Genomic DNA, 16291 nt, shown 5'->3' with positions numbered 1-16291 from the left:
ACAACCCTTTCAGTAAAGAAGTTCTTCTTAATATCCAAGAGGAGGGCATCTGCACCAGCCAAATTCATGCATGGTGAGCTTGTGGCCCTCAAGCTGTGCTGGGGACTTTCCCGTGGCATTGATTGATTCCTGCGAGCTTTATTAGCAGCAGGATGTGGGGTTGATTATCAGTGGAACAGGTCAGCAGGCTGCTGGTCAGACTCCCCTGTTTTTAAGGTGCCAACAAAATGTCTGACAGGTTTAGATTATTTTGGAAACTGTAGTATGCTGGGCTTTGTTAGCTGTCTTGGGAATAAGAGCTCTCGCTGCATCGTGAGGAATAGCTGTGTATGTACCCTTAGATCATATTGTGCACTTAACCAGGGATTACACAGAGGCAGGAATATCTGGTGTTTGATGGTCTGGCACTGCTTACGGTGAGAACAGAAAAGGAAAGAGTTTTGTGAAGATCTCACAGGGGAAAAGAAGAAAGCACCTCCTTGTCCTTGACTCTGTACAAGGAAAGGGAACACAAATCCCCAGCTCTTAGCTCCTGTCACATCACAAAGCTCGGAGCTACAGCACTAGGTGTGGGCTCCAGCTGCAATCTACACCAGCAGCACCCCGGGAGGGGGTGTCCTGTGGGATATCGCTCCTTTCTGCCATGTTCCTCACCTGTCGGTGCCCAGGTGCTTTGCCTGCCTTCGGGTAATGAAGTCACAGGGCAGCAAGTGGGTGCAGGCAGGAGAAAGCAGGTCCCATGCTCTTGGGTGCTCTGCTGCCCCTTGCTCCTTGCAGCTGTGGTGGCTGACATCACACCCTAGCCCTCCCTGCCACACGTTCCCTAACAGGGCTCTTAATTTTGCCTCATGAGCATAGTTGATTTAATTTGTTAAAAAAGCTTTTCAGCTTTCCAGATCCTGGCCCCTTACATTTGCTGGAGAACACAAATCCTTCTTGCAACACGGACAGGTGAAGGGATCCCAGTGGTGGTGGGGACAGTGGGGACAGGGTGAACAGGCAGGGCAGGCGTGGGAACATCCCCAGTGGGATCCCCTGCCTGGTTTTGGAGCATCGGTTGGTGGTGAGGAGAGGGAGCACCTGGCAGGGAACTCACCTGCTGCTGGCTGGGGGAAACAGCAGCCCTTAAAATGGCCATGAAGAGGGAAAAGCAATTGTAATTTGTGAAGGTTATAATAGATAACGAGGTACCATTTAATAGGTCTTCTAAGATATCATGGAGGATATCTCCTCTCTCCATATATCTCAGAATTTATTCCATTTCTTTTATTGCTCAGATTCATCTTGAATTCAGTGCCAAAAGCACCTTGTCACCATGGAAGACTTTTAATATTTTGATTTGTCATGTCATCAGCCCGCTTTGGAAATGAGCTTTATCTAAGAAGGCAGAAGAGTGATTCTTTGCCACATTTTTTTTTTTTTTTAATAGAGGTAGAAGAAAAAGGGGAGCAAGGAACTGGGGCACTTCATTGGTTCCTGTGGCTTTGGAAAATCAGTTACCAAGAGGTAAGAGAGAGATTCAATTTGGGGAGATTCAACTGATGCTATGGTGTTCAATTAGACTTATTGAAAAGAAGATTAAGAGACAATTTAACCACAGTTTGTGAGTACCTACACAGGGAGAATATTTGATACAAGAGGGTTCTTTATTCTAACAGACAAAGACATTAAATTGCTGGAAGTTGAATTCAACAAAGATTAAATCAGAAATAAAATGATGTATATATATTTTTTAATGGCAAGGGCACTTCATCATTGGAACAAGTGATCAAAAGAGTCAGGAAAATCTGGTTTTAAATCAAGATGAGACAAATTGATATTCAATATTCCCACCACTACTTAGGTCTGGGGTTATGAAGTGTCCACCCGGGTGCTGTGTGCCCATGAAGTGCAGTAGGTCCTCTGGGGCTTTTTCCTCTTTGCTGGGTGATGTGCCTGGGGACAATGCTGGTAACAAGGGGCCGCATCCTGCCTGTGGTGCACCTCAGCCTCCCAGCCGCAGCTGGCAGGCTGGGAGGTTTGATGCACATCATACAGAAATTGGATTATTCCAGGTTTGGCAGAAAGATAACACTTTCTAGCACTGTAGATTAAAGGACTGTCCTGGCCAAAAACACTGACTGTAAGGAAATTAAAAAGAATGTGCCAAGCCTTTTTAGTCAGGGTCTGAAATCCTAAAATACTTTCCAACATGAGCTGTAAAAATATAAGATTCCTTTTCAAAGCAGTACAAGCCACCTCACACCACAAAACAACTGAGAGCCATAAATCTCCCAGAAGAGAGCTTATTTTTCTCCTAATTTTCATGTTAGCTGCATTCCACTGTCTTCCCATTACCAGTTTTGGCATCTAGGTGTAGTTGTGATGTAAACATCAATATTTTAACGTCAAAGAAGAATACAAAATGAAATTGAATTCCAGCTAGTATAACAGAAATATAACAATGGCTTTCCTATTGAATCCTCTGCAGATTCCAGATAATGGATTATTCATAGACCTTCCGCTCAGAATAAGGTGCCCTTTATTCCTGGAATTTGAAGCATTTCTCTCTTAAACTGCGATTATTTTCTGATTCCATTACTAAGTTCAGTTTTGACACAGTGGAACAATTTCCCTATCTCTCTCTTAAAAGTCACTGCATTATACCGTGTAAATGAAAACAGCGACATTTTCCACGTGTATGTTTTTCCATATGTGTGATCTTTATTAAAAAATCCTAAGTGATATTTCATAGCCCAGCAAAACATTGTGCGATGGGAAATGCAGTTGTACCTTGCAGGTGCTTCTAGCTGATATATAATCAGCACTGCTTGTCCACACACAGCAATGACTTTTAACAAACAGTGGAAGCATCTGTAACTCCAGCACCAGCTACCTATTTGAAAAGACAGCAGAGATGAAGAATATCTGTAGCAGGTGTGAAATGGTAATTGATGCCAATTCAGCTGGGAACACCAGCTCGTGCCTGACTCGAGTGCGTACCTGACCATGTGTTCACCCAAAGTCAGGTGTGTACAAAACTTCCCGCTGATTGTGGCTTTTGTTATTGGGGTCGAAAACATCAGCTCTGAGGGTTTTGATCTTTTTTTTTTTCAATACAGGGATCTATTTCAGCTTGGCTATTCCTTGTGAAATTCAGCTGTGAAAACATCATGCAACTCAGAAGTCCCCTGCTAGCTGTTGAAATCTGCACTGTTATACAGAAGGTAGAATTTGTCTTTCACAGATCAAGAAGTTCCCTAATTACTCTACCCGACACGGTTCCCCACGTTTATATAGATGTTTTATTTCTCTGGCGTTTTCTAGATATAAAACAAGGGTACAGATTGATTTCCCAGTTAGCACCATGCTAAAATCACCCTAACAGTCTTAATTTCTTTTAAAATGAGGTTTTAAAACCTCTGCTGTATTCAATTCAGCCTATTATTCTTTAAGAATAATCCTGCATTAAGAGGGAAGTGACCCAGTGTTCTCATAGGTTTTCCCCTCTCTGAGTGTTATGATCTTTTGCCACTGATGTTCAGACTGGCTTTAGACAAATTGAACTCTGAAGGCTCCATTTAAATTTTTTTTAAATGCCTACTAATTCAACAGGGTATTAGATGGCTTAATTAATATGGTAAAGCTTTGATAGGTTCAGAAGTTAGACCCTCCAGAAGAGCTGGCTATAAGGCAGATAAAACCATAGTCCGCCATCAACGGTTCCTTTTTAATGAACTTCAGACCCTGATCACAGACATGCAAAGAGATTTGGTTGCCTTATTGTTTGTCTCCAATGCTGCAATCCTCTGTGATGCTGATGACCTGTTAGTGCTGCTTTGAAAAAAAAAACGCAACTAAAGCAACTTTCGCATTGAATAACCGCCTTTTTAATAATAGGGTTTACCAGAAGCAGCTCACTTTGCAGGAGAACTGTAGCACAAGATAATTGACCTTAATACAGTTATGTGCCTTTGCCTTTGATTTGGGCCATAGAACTAAATTTGTGGTCAATTACAGAGCCTGCAAGAGTGAGCATGAAGGCATAATTAAAGGTTAGTAAGAGGTGGACACAAAAGGAGTAGCTCTGAAATTAAACTCCACTAATTCACTCTGGTTACAGGGACATAAACAAGCCTTCACCTCTGCAGAGTTCAAAAAGGCATCTACACAGGTAGCCCCAGTTTTCCACTGCCAGAGATCTTCAGGGCAGCAGAGACACAGCATGCCCATCTCACCAAATGGATGAAAGAATCCCTTTTAGTATGACTAAGTTTTCTTTATGTTAGGAAGTACGCTTTCAAATAAAGAAAACTCCTTTCTGCATTTCCATCCATGGAGCTTGTAGTCAAGACACAGCAATCCAACCAAGCTCTTCATGAGGGTTCATAGTCATTTTGATCCTCATATGTCACAGAAAAAATCTCCAGTGGTAGCACATCAGTGTACAGTCCTCTGAATAAGAAGGACGCACCACTTACATTTTAAATTAACGAAGTGAGATTTACGAGGACAGAGCTATATTTGATTTTATGCTATCCTATTCTCCCCAACACAGTTTCATCATGACCTTAGGTATGTCACCTTGCCTCCTTGTTACTCGAATTCCCTCCCTGTAAAGTGGGAATAATAATATTGATATTTTTCCAAGGAGTGCCACAAACTTCATTTGGTAATGTACCTTTGGAGATCATCATATGGAAGTTATTACAGTAACTACAAAGTGCTGTAAGGAATCTTTCAAAAGAGGTTGCTTTTCAGGATTTTGTGATCAAAAATAACCTAATGAAACACAGCTAAAAACAAAACAAACAAAAAAACTGGCAAGGTCTGGGTGTGACACTGATTGTTTCTCAAACGGCTCCAGTCCACGAGGATAAATCGAGGCATGATGAGAATTCACAAGCCCACACCTGCCTGAAAAATACACAAGTACTGCATTTAGGAGAGATATATACCTGTTCTGGGATGATTGCTTGTTGCGATGAGAATACAGAGAAAGCGATATACAACCCAAATGATTAAAGGCAAGAAGCAGAAGTCCACTATAAAAGCAGAAGCTCAGAATGTGTGTCAAAAGTGAATTATGAAAATAGCCTTGTACATCCATGGCAATTTCACAGAGCCATTCTGATAACAATGAACACGACAGCATGCAATAGGAATAACAAAGCCTAGAATTATTTCAACCAATATATTTTTTAAGGACCATCACTTTAGCTCTCTCTTTGCGGCTGTAAATGGTAGCTGAATTAATGATAAATATGACTCAAGCAACAAAGGGCTCTGCATTACACTCTATTATCTGCCTCCCTTCCTGCCTGGAAATAGCATGAAGATATTCCTTACAACTGAACAGCAAATGATCTTGTTCCTAGCGAACCATAGTTTGTTCAGAGAAACGAAGAGGCTGGGGAAGAACAAAAAGCCTCACAGGTCACTTGGTGACTGCCTGCAAGGTTGTAGGGAACTGTGTACTTTAATTTTTCACTGTAAAGCAATTTCCCTGCTGGGGTCTCAGAGCACTTCACAAACATTAATGCTACGATTCACACACGGTTATTAACTTGCATGGGTAATTTCCAGGACTGAGTTTTGCTGCTGTTATTAAGGCAGAGCAGGGCTGGGTGCCAGTGAAATAGGCACCTTGTGTGACCACTGCGTGTCAGCAAGGGTAGGCACGATCAGCCCAAAGTGAGACTGACAAAGCGTGTGGCTGTGTAAAAGGAGAAACTGACACTGGGCAATTTCAACAGGAAGCGGGAAAAAAAACAAACAAACCACACTTCTACCTGTGAGCTATGCCTCCATCAGACTAACGAATAGGAAGCACAGCAAGGGCAGTGAGAAACAGCAGCCTCAGCATGGCCGGAGATATTCCGGGCATGGGTGATGGCTATTTCCTGGACGCAGCTATGAGTGGAAGGGGGACAGCAAAGGCTGCCCTAACACTTCCCTGGTGGGTGTGAATGGGTGTGCACAGCCCTCCCAGCTCCCCATCTGCTTACTAAACCAGCACCATGCAGGAACACAACTCTGTGCCTTGAGGCAGGCAGATACTCAGTGCCTCTAGCTGTTCTCAGGCAGCTCTGTATTCCTCCTTCTCCCATGGTTTCATTACAGAAGTCCGTGCATGTCAAGTGGTATCACCCTGACAGCATTTTCCCTACGGGCTCTTTCCTAAAGAAATTTAGTCTTCACTAGTGCTTCTGCTCATCTTGGCTTTGGCAAGAGGCAAAGTCACACCCTGTCACTGCAGGTGCCTTCTCCTTCTTCCAGGTTTATGATAAGATCATGTATCTGTTTAAAAATAAAATAATGATAAAAAAAATCTAACTGGGCAACCAAACAAGCCCCAAACCAGCTCATATTTAGGGGGGCAAAACTGCTGTGGGCATCATACAAGATGCCAACAGTAGAGACTGTCTTTTACATCAGCTTCACCCCTCTACCTGTATGTTCAGATTGGATTAGGACCCCTCACTCCAGAGCAGAGCAATTTGTTGCTGTTCTGTTCAGATCCAATTTTACCCAATCTTGTGGGGAACAGTCTGCAGTCAGCGAGTGAGCAAGGGCATTACATCACTTTTACCAGTCTGCTTTAAACAAATATTAGACAGCAGTGCTCCCTTGGGTACCATTACAGCAAACAGCAATTTTCAAGCAAGCTCCAGAGTAGATTGCTCCTGAGATGTTCTGTATTTGTAGGGTGTGCATTATGCATTTATGGCATTTGTGAGGAGGACAACAATGGGAAAGCTCTTACTGACCTTATACAGGAACAACAGTGCACCAAGCTGATAAACCCTATAGTTTCCTCAGTGTCTGCGGGTTTGTGCCCATTTCACACAACCTTACTCTTCATTTCCTTTCTGAGTGCAGAACTAGAGATAAGGCTGCTGATACAGACCCCTCTACACAAAGAAGGGAGCATGGTGCAGGGACAGAAGATGTTTGCTGCTTGCATGTCTGTCCCTTCCTGTGACATATCTACTCACAGAGGTCCCTGTCCCTGTGGGACAGGCCCAGCCTGGAGGGCAGCAGCATTGATTCACCCCAAGCAGCATTTCCCAACCCCCTACAGACAGAAGTGTGGGCAGTTGGGAAAAGTCCCCCATGATGGGAGCGAGCCAAAACAAGGAAGGGCAGGGCTGGACAATTCCAGTCTGTGCTCAGCAATGCTCAGCACCATTTGGCTCTCCTTCCCCCAGATTGCTTTGCTTCAGTTTCACTCCCCACATGGCTTTTTGCTCATCTCCTCGCATGGCTCTTGCCATGGAAATCATGATTTCCATGAAACTTATTCCTTTCTACACATCCTCCCTCCCTCACGCTCCCGGGCCATTTGCCTCCATGGGTCGTTCAGGGGTGGCCAGTGTCTGTCTGTCCTGTTTGCTCCCTGAACAGCCACACTGGAGGGACACCTCTCAGTCAAACCTGCTGCAATACAGGCAAGGAAAATACAGGGATTACAGTCCTGCTCCCACCACTAAGCAATGGTTAGGTATCTATTATACTTTAGCTCACATCCTACATCAAGGATCTCCCCAGCAGAGCTCAAAGGCTCTGTTAACAAATGTCTGGGTGAGGAGACCCTCACACAAGTTAAACAGGCTCCTTTTTATTAAGCTGCGAAGCTGTGCAAAAACCCCTGATGCGTGCCTGTCTACACAGGTTTCTGGTCGTGACCGGGAGAGAATTCCAAGCATTTCTGATTTATCTCTCCAGAATAAGAGCTCACAGAGTGACCAGATGTTCATTAGCTAGTAATCTTTGGTAATGCTGGGCTGGAACTTGGAGCTGGGCACGTTGCGTGGTCCATCTCTTCCCCACAGAGGGGATGCACCAGGCAGCCCTGGTTTTGCTTGGCAGTCTGGGCTGCAGGGGGATTGGTGTGCAGGGAGCAGTGATTCCCTGTGTGTATAGCGAGGGAAACACAGAACTGGCGGGGTCTGCATACTGCCTAATACTGGATCAGACCAGCTAGTGAAAATAGAGTTGCTGTCTCAGATGTACTTCATTGGTATTCTGAAGGCACCTGGGCTAGAGACTGCACGAAATTATTTTCAAACAAGAATTACAATTGGAAAGGCAAAAAGAGAGAGACAGAGAGAATTTTGGGGGCATTTGTCAGCTGAGAGCCTCAAGGTTGCATTCAAGCTGCCTTGTTGATGACAGAATAAACACAGGAAAACCTGAAACAAATGGTGCTTCGAGGATCAAAAAGATGAGATTCTGCCACAGATACTTAGCATTAAAAAGGTTTTAATTGTGAAAAGAGGGAGTGGGACCAATCTGAATCCATGATGAATGGAAAAACAAGACTCTCTTATGCTAAAAACAAGCTAGCAAGGGAATGCTGGTTGGGGTAAACCCTGCACGTCCTTCTAAAGCCAGATTTATGCAACAGAGCAGCAACCCTTACATGTTGAAGCACCATTCCCCTTCATATCTGTTATTGTGCTGATAGACATGATGCTTAATTCTGCTAAATTTGTCAGTCTTGACCTGCAAGTCTGATCTTCGGGAAAATCTATTCATTGCTGAATAAATAATGCATGGGCAGTCATGCATTTTTCATGCTAAGACTCTTAAAGGCCACTGTAGTGATGCATGTAAATTCAATTCCCACCCACCCCTCTCTGCACACTCAACTGCAAAATAATTATTAACATCTGACTTGCAGCACGGTGAGCTGCTGCACCATCCAGAGAATCCGCTGTTGCTTTGACACCGCTACCTCCTCTCCACCCCGATAAAGTCGAGGAGAGATAATGCCAGGCAATAGCAAAGCAATCTGTCTCTTCCCCCCATCCCCCCCATTTATTTATTTTTTTCATTTCTTTTTTTATAAGCCTCAACAAAAACACGTGTGTGAAGTGGAGCAGAATAAAAGGACCGGCTTGTGGATTTGATATTCTTCTGGAAGCACACTAATCCCTTCCAGAAAAGCAAAGCTGGTGCCTTTATTTGTAGCTGTTGGCTAATCTGTGTGTCAGGGAACTGAGCGGATGATGGGGCTTGGGGCAGCTTTATCAGGCCAGGAACTGAAGGCTGTAACTGAAGGAGGCAGAAGCAATGCTGCTAAACAAGGGCTTAGAAAACAAAGCTAGAGAGCAAAGCTGGCATGATGGAGGTTGGGAACGGGAATGGTAAAACCCTGCAGGTTAACTCCGTGCACATTGGCGCTGGCTGAGGATGAGCTCAGGACAAGAGCAGGGTCCTCGGTGGGGCTTGGGGATGATGCAGGTTGGAGCAGCATTGAAATATAGGGCAGCTCTCAGAGGGTCAGCAAAAGGGCTGCTCCAGATGACACTGCTGATGTGGAAAGGATCAGGAAAATCCCCCCTGTGCCATCCAGTGTGCTGGATGAGGTCCATCAGGCAACTCTGGTCCTCCTTTCGGGAAGGGGATGAGGCAGAGAGCTTCCAGACCTCACTTAACTGAACCAAACTGCAGCTCCAACCATGCAGAGCCTTGCCAGACAGATCACTGAAGTAATAAATATGGAAAAGGCAAACTACTGAAATGCATTTCAGTCTTTATCTCCTGGGAAAGAAACAGCACCTAAGACTTCAGGATTTCCTGCAGCAGAATCAAATGGTCAGCAAGTACGAGGGATGTGCAGAAGACATCTCTTAAGGTGTAGGAAGTAAAGGTTCACCTGGATTTTGAGCACCTGTCAGACCCATTCACAGGACCAAAGTGCCCATAGAGTTGCCACAATTGCATCTATACTTGAGTAATTTCCCCAATTAGAGCTTAAAGATGATGAATTTTGTATACACTTTCCTGTTTACACATTAACATTTTAGGCTGCTAACTCTGCAGTCTGACAAAGAACTTTTTCCACCAAAATGATGTTTCCACACACACTCAGTGAGATTATTCATATGCTTAAAGTGCACGATTAAATGCTTTGCTGCCGTTGGGACCTAGCTTTGTCATTATATGCTTAACTTGATGACATTTCAGACCTAAAATCTGATGTTAAATCAGGGTGAAGCACACTGCAGAACTGTCTGCTTCAGTGCTTTTTGGGCTCTTCTCATGAAATATATGCGGTCATTCCACAGGTCAGAAGAGGTGAGCTTGCTTTTTCAGAAAGTCACAGCTGCTCTCAAGAGAAGGGCACAGGATGGGCCATTTGCATGGAGAACTGTATTGGTTTTATCCCATGGTAGTAGAAGAGAGGAATTGGGGAGGAAGGAGAGACAAGAGAAGTGAAGACGAGCTGAGGTCTCAGTGGGAATGGAAGAACAACATATCACTTGGAGGCATCCACTGCTCTTCTCTTGGGGGATTTCATGTGTCCAAGAGAGCCTGGTTTTGTGTATTATCAGCAAAGTGAAGAAAAGGAGTCCATCCAGATGTAACCCAATGCTTACTGTAAAATAGCAGCCTGCATTGAAAGATTCTTGCTGAAGCCCCTCACAACACACATACATAATAAGCCTTATACAAATTCTCCTGCCTGGGTTGAAGAAATGAAATACAGATGACAGCTGACTGCAAAGACATCTGGAGAACTCAGAGAGAAACCTATCAGAGACAAATTATGGAAATGAAATGCCCTTCTTTACAGATCAATGCAGGGGAGTCCCTGGTGAGGAGCGTACAGATTGTTTAAAAGACCTCTTATCCTGTTCACTAGGACTCAGCTCCAAAGTGCATTGGCTGATGTGGGGTGTTATTAAAAGTGTCAGCATCAGGGAATCAGTCCCCTGTACATTGTCCATGGACTTCTCTTGTGCATTTCATTTGAAACTTTGGGCTGGTAAAAGATTTGCATTTAGATGAAGGTAAAACTGATCACAGTAAGGATGGAAAGGGAAGATGGCCGCTTATTGATCCTGACAGCAAAGCCTTCTCCTCAGCAGGCTATTTTAATTGGCAGTGAAAACGATAAATTGTCTAATCTTCCTAGAAAAGGGACCCCTCTCTGCGGTTTGAAATCCCGTGCTGTGTCACGGCTCATCCCGCTCTCACGCTGCTGCTCTGGCCATGTCCCCACTCTGCTTCTGCAGCACAGTTGTGCTGTGGTTTGTGCTGCGTTGTGCCTTGCAGTCCCAAGAGCTGCTCCAGCACATCTTTTCATTCCCACCAGCGCCTTCCTGCATGCAGAATTACACCCGGGAATGAAGGTCCCTCATCAAAACCATCCCTTTGCCAATGTGCCAAAGCTCCCCTCCAGCTGAGACCTCTTCCCTGCATCCTCCAAGCCACCCTGCGAGGGGGAGCTCAGGCTCATTTCAGGAAACCCACGGGTTGTCTGCTCCTGCATTCAGCACAGTTGTCAATCCTCATAATGAAGAGGCTGAGGACAGGGGTGGAAAAGCTCTTAAATAAATCACAGTCATGCTCTGCATTTTTATAGGTGTTTTTCATGCCTTGCTCGCAGAATACCTCATGAAGGGAGGTAAATATCATTGTTCCTCCTTCACAAATGGCAAAACTGGAAGCCAGAGAGATCAAAGAGCTGACTCAAGGTCACACACGAGCCCGTGGCAGAGAAAAGGCTGCAGACCTCACCTGTTGTTGCCCAGTTTTATGGCCGAGGCGGTACACGATGCTACCTCTGCTGCAGGCTTGAAGAGCTGACCATTTAAAAGAAGGGCCAGATGTTATTTAAGGGGCACTGAATTGTTGCCATGCAGTCAGTTTGAAAGGGCAGCCCTGTCAGGATGTGACACGAGGGCTTGATGAAGCACCGCTGAAGCTTCCAGCAAAAGCCCTGTGGGCTGTGAGGATGCAGGCTGAGACCATAAATTGCAGAAGATTCCCTCTAGTTATCATGTGAATCTTGTCTCTGTGTGCATGAAGGATGTGCTTAGAGACAAACTCTCCTGTTAACACAGAGTATATAGGGACCGTTATAAGATCCTCTGACAACAGAGGCATTTTTCTTCAGGTGTAAACCCCTCTCCCCATGTCCTAACACCTTTCAGGTCTTGCTTTCCACCCCACAGATGGAAGTGGGCTGCCAGTACCCCCATATTCACGTGAATGAGCTGCATGTCCTGTCCTGGAGAACAACTGGCAGCAGGACGGAGGTATAAATGACCCTGGATACAGCCTGCTCTTTGGGCATTGAGGCAGAACTTGCAGGCATCCTGCTACTGCCCCTGCACAAGGAAAGTGAGTCCCGCTCTGCGTTTTGCCTGGACCAGCCTCAAAAAGCTGCACCCTGTTGCTAGGCTACCCGGCTGCCTCCTGCAAATCCCCACAGCTGCTGGTAACCTCGCATCAAATTGCAGCTCACACGTTGGGCTATTTTTAGCCTTTCTGGGGACATGGGGGACAGACGGTTCTTATTCAAGGGCTAAGATCCTCCGGTCATTGGGTTGTTTGGTGTGTGTCTGAAAAAAGATTGCAAACATGAGCGTGTGTTTCTGATTCCTTAAATAGGTAGAAGATATGCTGGACCATAATGAAATATCTGGCTGACTAATGAATACCCAATGACACTTTTGTGCTATTTTGAATCCTTGATAATTTGTCTTGTGTCCTGCAAAAGCCAGAAAGGAGCTGGAAACAGCTCTCACAAAATGCACTGATGCATCAGAAAAACGGTGAAGGGCTAGCAAGTGTGGAATAAAAAGCTCTTGGCATTTACACAGACACAAGATCTTACGTGTTGCTTGGATTCAGATGATCTCATCAAAAACAAGGCAAGAAGATGGGTAGGAAAGTGAAAATTGGTTGCAGATAAATGATTTTCCCCCAGAAAAAGGGCTGAAGTCCCTTGTCCTTAGACACCTGTGAGACCCAGCCCTGAGCAAGGCAGGGTGGTTCCTGGGCTGCTGCATGGAGCAGCCTTTGGGGGCTGCACTCTACAGCGGATATAAAAGGAAATTTGTGAGCAGGCAGGATCTTATGCACTACCTTGTAGGTACAAAGAACCTATTTATACTGCTACTAATGTACAGGATTTTGTATTCTTCTTTGCTTTATTATTATTATTATTATTACTTTTCACAGATGGGGAAACTGAGGCTTGCAGCACCTTACTAACAGCTAGCCATCAACTGTCCACTGAGGGCTGGATCCCATCATGGTCCGTGCTACATCGAATTCAAAAGGACCTTTATATATATAAATGTCACTTCATTTCTTCTGTGTTGCTTCTAGGACTGGGGGCTTTCTGTATGGGCCAGGGATAGACTGCAAGAAAAAGTAGTTAGGCTTTTCTCTACCCCCTTTTCTGGGTAAGGAACCTAGTGCAGCTCAGACCACTATCACTGCTGGATGCTGGATTACCCCCATGGCAGGGGGGTTGGAATTAGATGATCTTTAAGGTCCCTTCTGACCCAAACCATCCTATGATTCTATGATTACAGGAAAGGCTTTTGATTCTGCTTTCAAGTCTTTGGAAAAAGAAGAAGGAAAAAGGCTTTAAAAGTGTCATCTTCAATCCTTTCTCCCCTCCCCATCTGCATTAACCAAGGTCACCAGTTTGAAGGTGGATGGATGGAGAACACCAAGCTCACTTTGACTGCAGATGAGATGCCTGCCTGGGACCAAAACCTCCCTGGGGACACAGAGGGACTGAAATTGCCATTGGGAAATAGCCAGCAAAATGATACCCACAGTTATTTCAGGTGTGAGACAATGGTGAAGGAGGGGAGGGGGAATTAAAAATCCCCACTGCCTAGGACCCATTCAAACCTCACTCCAAGAGAACCCAATTCCCAGTACTGTCAGGAGAGACTCTGCTTTCAGTCAAAGATGGATTCACCCTTCGATCACAGCTGCCAATTACAGATGGAATAAATACAATCCATAAAACTCCACTCAGATCAGGTCTCCTGCCCTCATTCCCTTTGTTCTCCTGAATATCAAGCAGCCACCCTGGGCTGAGACCTGGCACCTCCCCACGGTGCCTGCAGCAGACACATTGTTGGCACTCGCAATCACAGGCTCAATCAGCGACAAGGAGATTATTTCTATTTTCTCAGCAGCTGTTTGAAGGGAAATAATCCTGTAAGAGCCTAATGAATTAGCGTTACAAGAGTTATCTGAACTAATGAGGAGTGGAAATGGGTTGCGAAAAAGGGGCTGGGTTTCAAGGAGATGCAGTGCCTTTATTGGCTCTCTTCTGCTTTGGATGTTCGAAGACCCATTTTCTTTTCCTACAGCAATTTATTTCCTGAGTGACTGAAGAACAGAAACAATTACAAACTGCACCAATTTCTTTTTCCCTCTCAGGTTTCTCATTTTCACTTAGTGAGATGCCCAAACCGATGACTTTCCCTTCCTCTCCTTCCCTTCCTCCTCCTGTAAGACCTGAATTATTAGAGACTAGCTAGAAATAAAAACAATTCAGAGTAGCAGAAGCCTTTTGAGCTAGGCAGGGTTAGGTATTGTGCCAGGGCATGCTAGTAGAATTAAAATAAAAAAGAGAAAAGGGAAGGAAAAAAGAAAAACATATTTTCTAGTTCTACCAAGATCAAAGGAGCAACCCTTGAAATGTGATGGTTGGGAACTTCTGAGAGAGGAGGTTGTTAAACCAGTCCTGACTTCTGTCTCCTTTATCAGTGGGGAGACAGTGACATTGTTTGAACTAGATACTGACTTTTCCCTTACTGAAGTTATGCGATGATTTCTGAGCGTGTTTCCCAAGGCTAAGGGTTTGCTGTGAGACTTCAGGAAGGGGCTACATTTAGCACAGGCCTTCACAAATGCAGCCCCAGACCTGGGTGATTCCTGTGTTGCCCGTGTCCACTGGCCTTTGAAGGAGCAGCAGGGACAGCTGCAGACCTCACCCATCAGTTTGTGGTGAGCTCTGCACAGTTACTGCCCATTTTCTTTGGCTCATTGGAAAAGGCTGGTGTGCACAGCTGAAGGTGGCAGCTGCTTTCGCATTACCCAGCCGTGCTGGCATCCGCTGTCAGTTGCAGCACCAGGATCAAAGTCAAACCTGGTGTGTGCACGTGCAAAGCTGCTGCTTTGCTTACTCCACCCTGCCTGGCACACACCATTGAGCTTCCTTCCTCGTTCACCTTCTCCACTGCTCACAACACAGCCTTTGCATCCCTGGAAAATGTATCCCTCCCTCCTGCTCAGGGTTTTCTCTCTCCATCACACAAATTATTTTTATAGTAAGATGTTTGTTTTTTATTTCTCTGCATGTTAACACCGAGGAAACAGAGAAGGGATGATCTATTAAGATATTAAGTGAAGGGTTTGAGTATCTGGGGCCCTGGACTTGAACCACCTCACTGAGTGGTTGAGACTGACGTGGATGCAGGTCTGCCTGCACCAACTGTGAAGGCTGGAAAGGAAAGTGTCCCCACCATCTGCCACCTGGTCCTTGCTGCCCTTTGGCTATGGCTGAGCTTCTGGTGTGGTCACTCCTTAATGACCCTCAATCAAAACAAATTAAGCTAGCAGCAATCTACTATTTAAAGCACCTCAGCTCCCTTCACTGAAAAAAAGCCAAAGAGCAACCAGATGAATGCTTGGCAGGCAGAGGTGAGTGTTCTGCTGTGATCTGCTAGCACAATAATAATTCTAGCACAGCTACAGCCAGAAGGTTAGGGACCTGTTGCTACCCCACCCCTCCTCCCTGGATATCTTATTATTTGCAGTACGTATGTTTACTTGTTCTTTCCCCGCTGTTACTTCAGTCTGCACTCAGCTTCCGTGTCTCTCACTCTTTAATTTCACTCATGGGTATCTCTCTGGATGTTCAGACTAAATTTTCTATTTTCTAATGTCTCCGGTCTATGCCTACACTGTAGCCTCAGAATCCTGCTCTGTGCTGAGGTCGGTGGGAACCCTGAGGGCTGTACAGCTAAACGCGAGCAAATGTACTTGCAGGCTGGAGACCACAGTTAGTTTTGCTCAGAAGAAGCAAATGGACTGTGTGACACAGCAATGCCCCCACCTCCCTGAGTTTCTGTTGGGGAGGGAATTGTAAAGGGAAAGGAGTTAGCAGAACAGTGCAAATGCTTTCTCTTTGCTCATCGAGCAGCACCCCCCACTTTGTCTGTGTGTTGTGTCCTGGGATGCCACAGCCTCCCTGGTGTCCTGCCCTTTTGCCCACAAGACCTGGAAGGCATCCAGAGCTGAGTCGATGATAAATTTTCTGGCATGGCAGAGACTGGCTGGTGGTGCAGAACTAATATGCTCACTACTATCCGCTTAACTCCAGTGAAGAGAGGTGTGTTGGGATGGAGAGAGGCGTAACCTGAACAGAGCGTGCTCTGAGTGCACAGAGCTGGTGCATGATCCCATAGGTGTCATGGCCAAACAACATAAATTTTAGCATCCCCCAGTAGCTGGAAAGAGTACAAGAGCTGTCTGAGGA

General features: G+C 45.2%; 1 long non-coding RNA gene across 1 annotated transcript in view; it reads right to left on the bottom strand.

The window, feature by feature from the left end:
- LOC121077903 overlaps positions 1 to 16291 on the bottom strand; it is a 153157-nt gene that overhangs the window by 45874 nt on the left and 90992 nt on the right. The gene's annotated exons all lie outside the window — the stretch shown is intronic.

Source organism: Cygnus olor, chromosome 14 (genome assembly GCF_009769625.2).
Source record: "Cygnus olor isolate bCygOlo1 chromosome 14, bCygOlo1.pri.v2, whole genome shotgun sequence".
In the NCBI taxonomy this organism is placed as follows: Eukaryota; Metazoa; Chordata; class Aves; order Anseriformes; family Anatidae; genus Cygnus; species Cygnus olor.
This window is presented reverse-complemented; position numbering and strand designations above follow the sequence as displayed.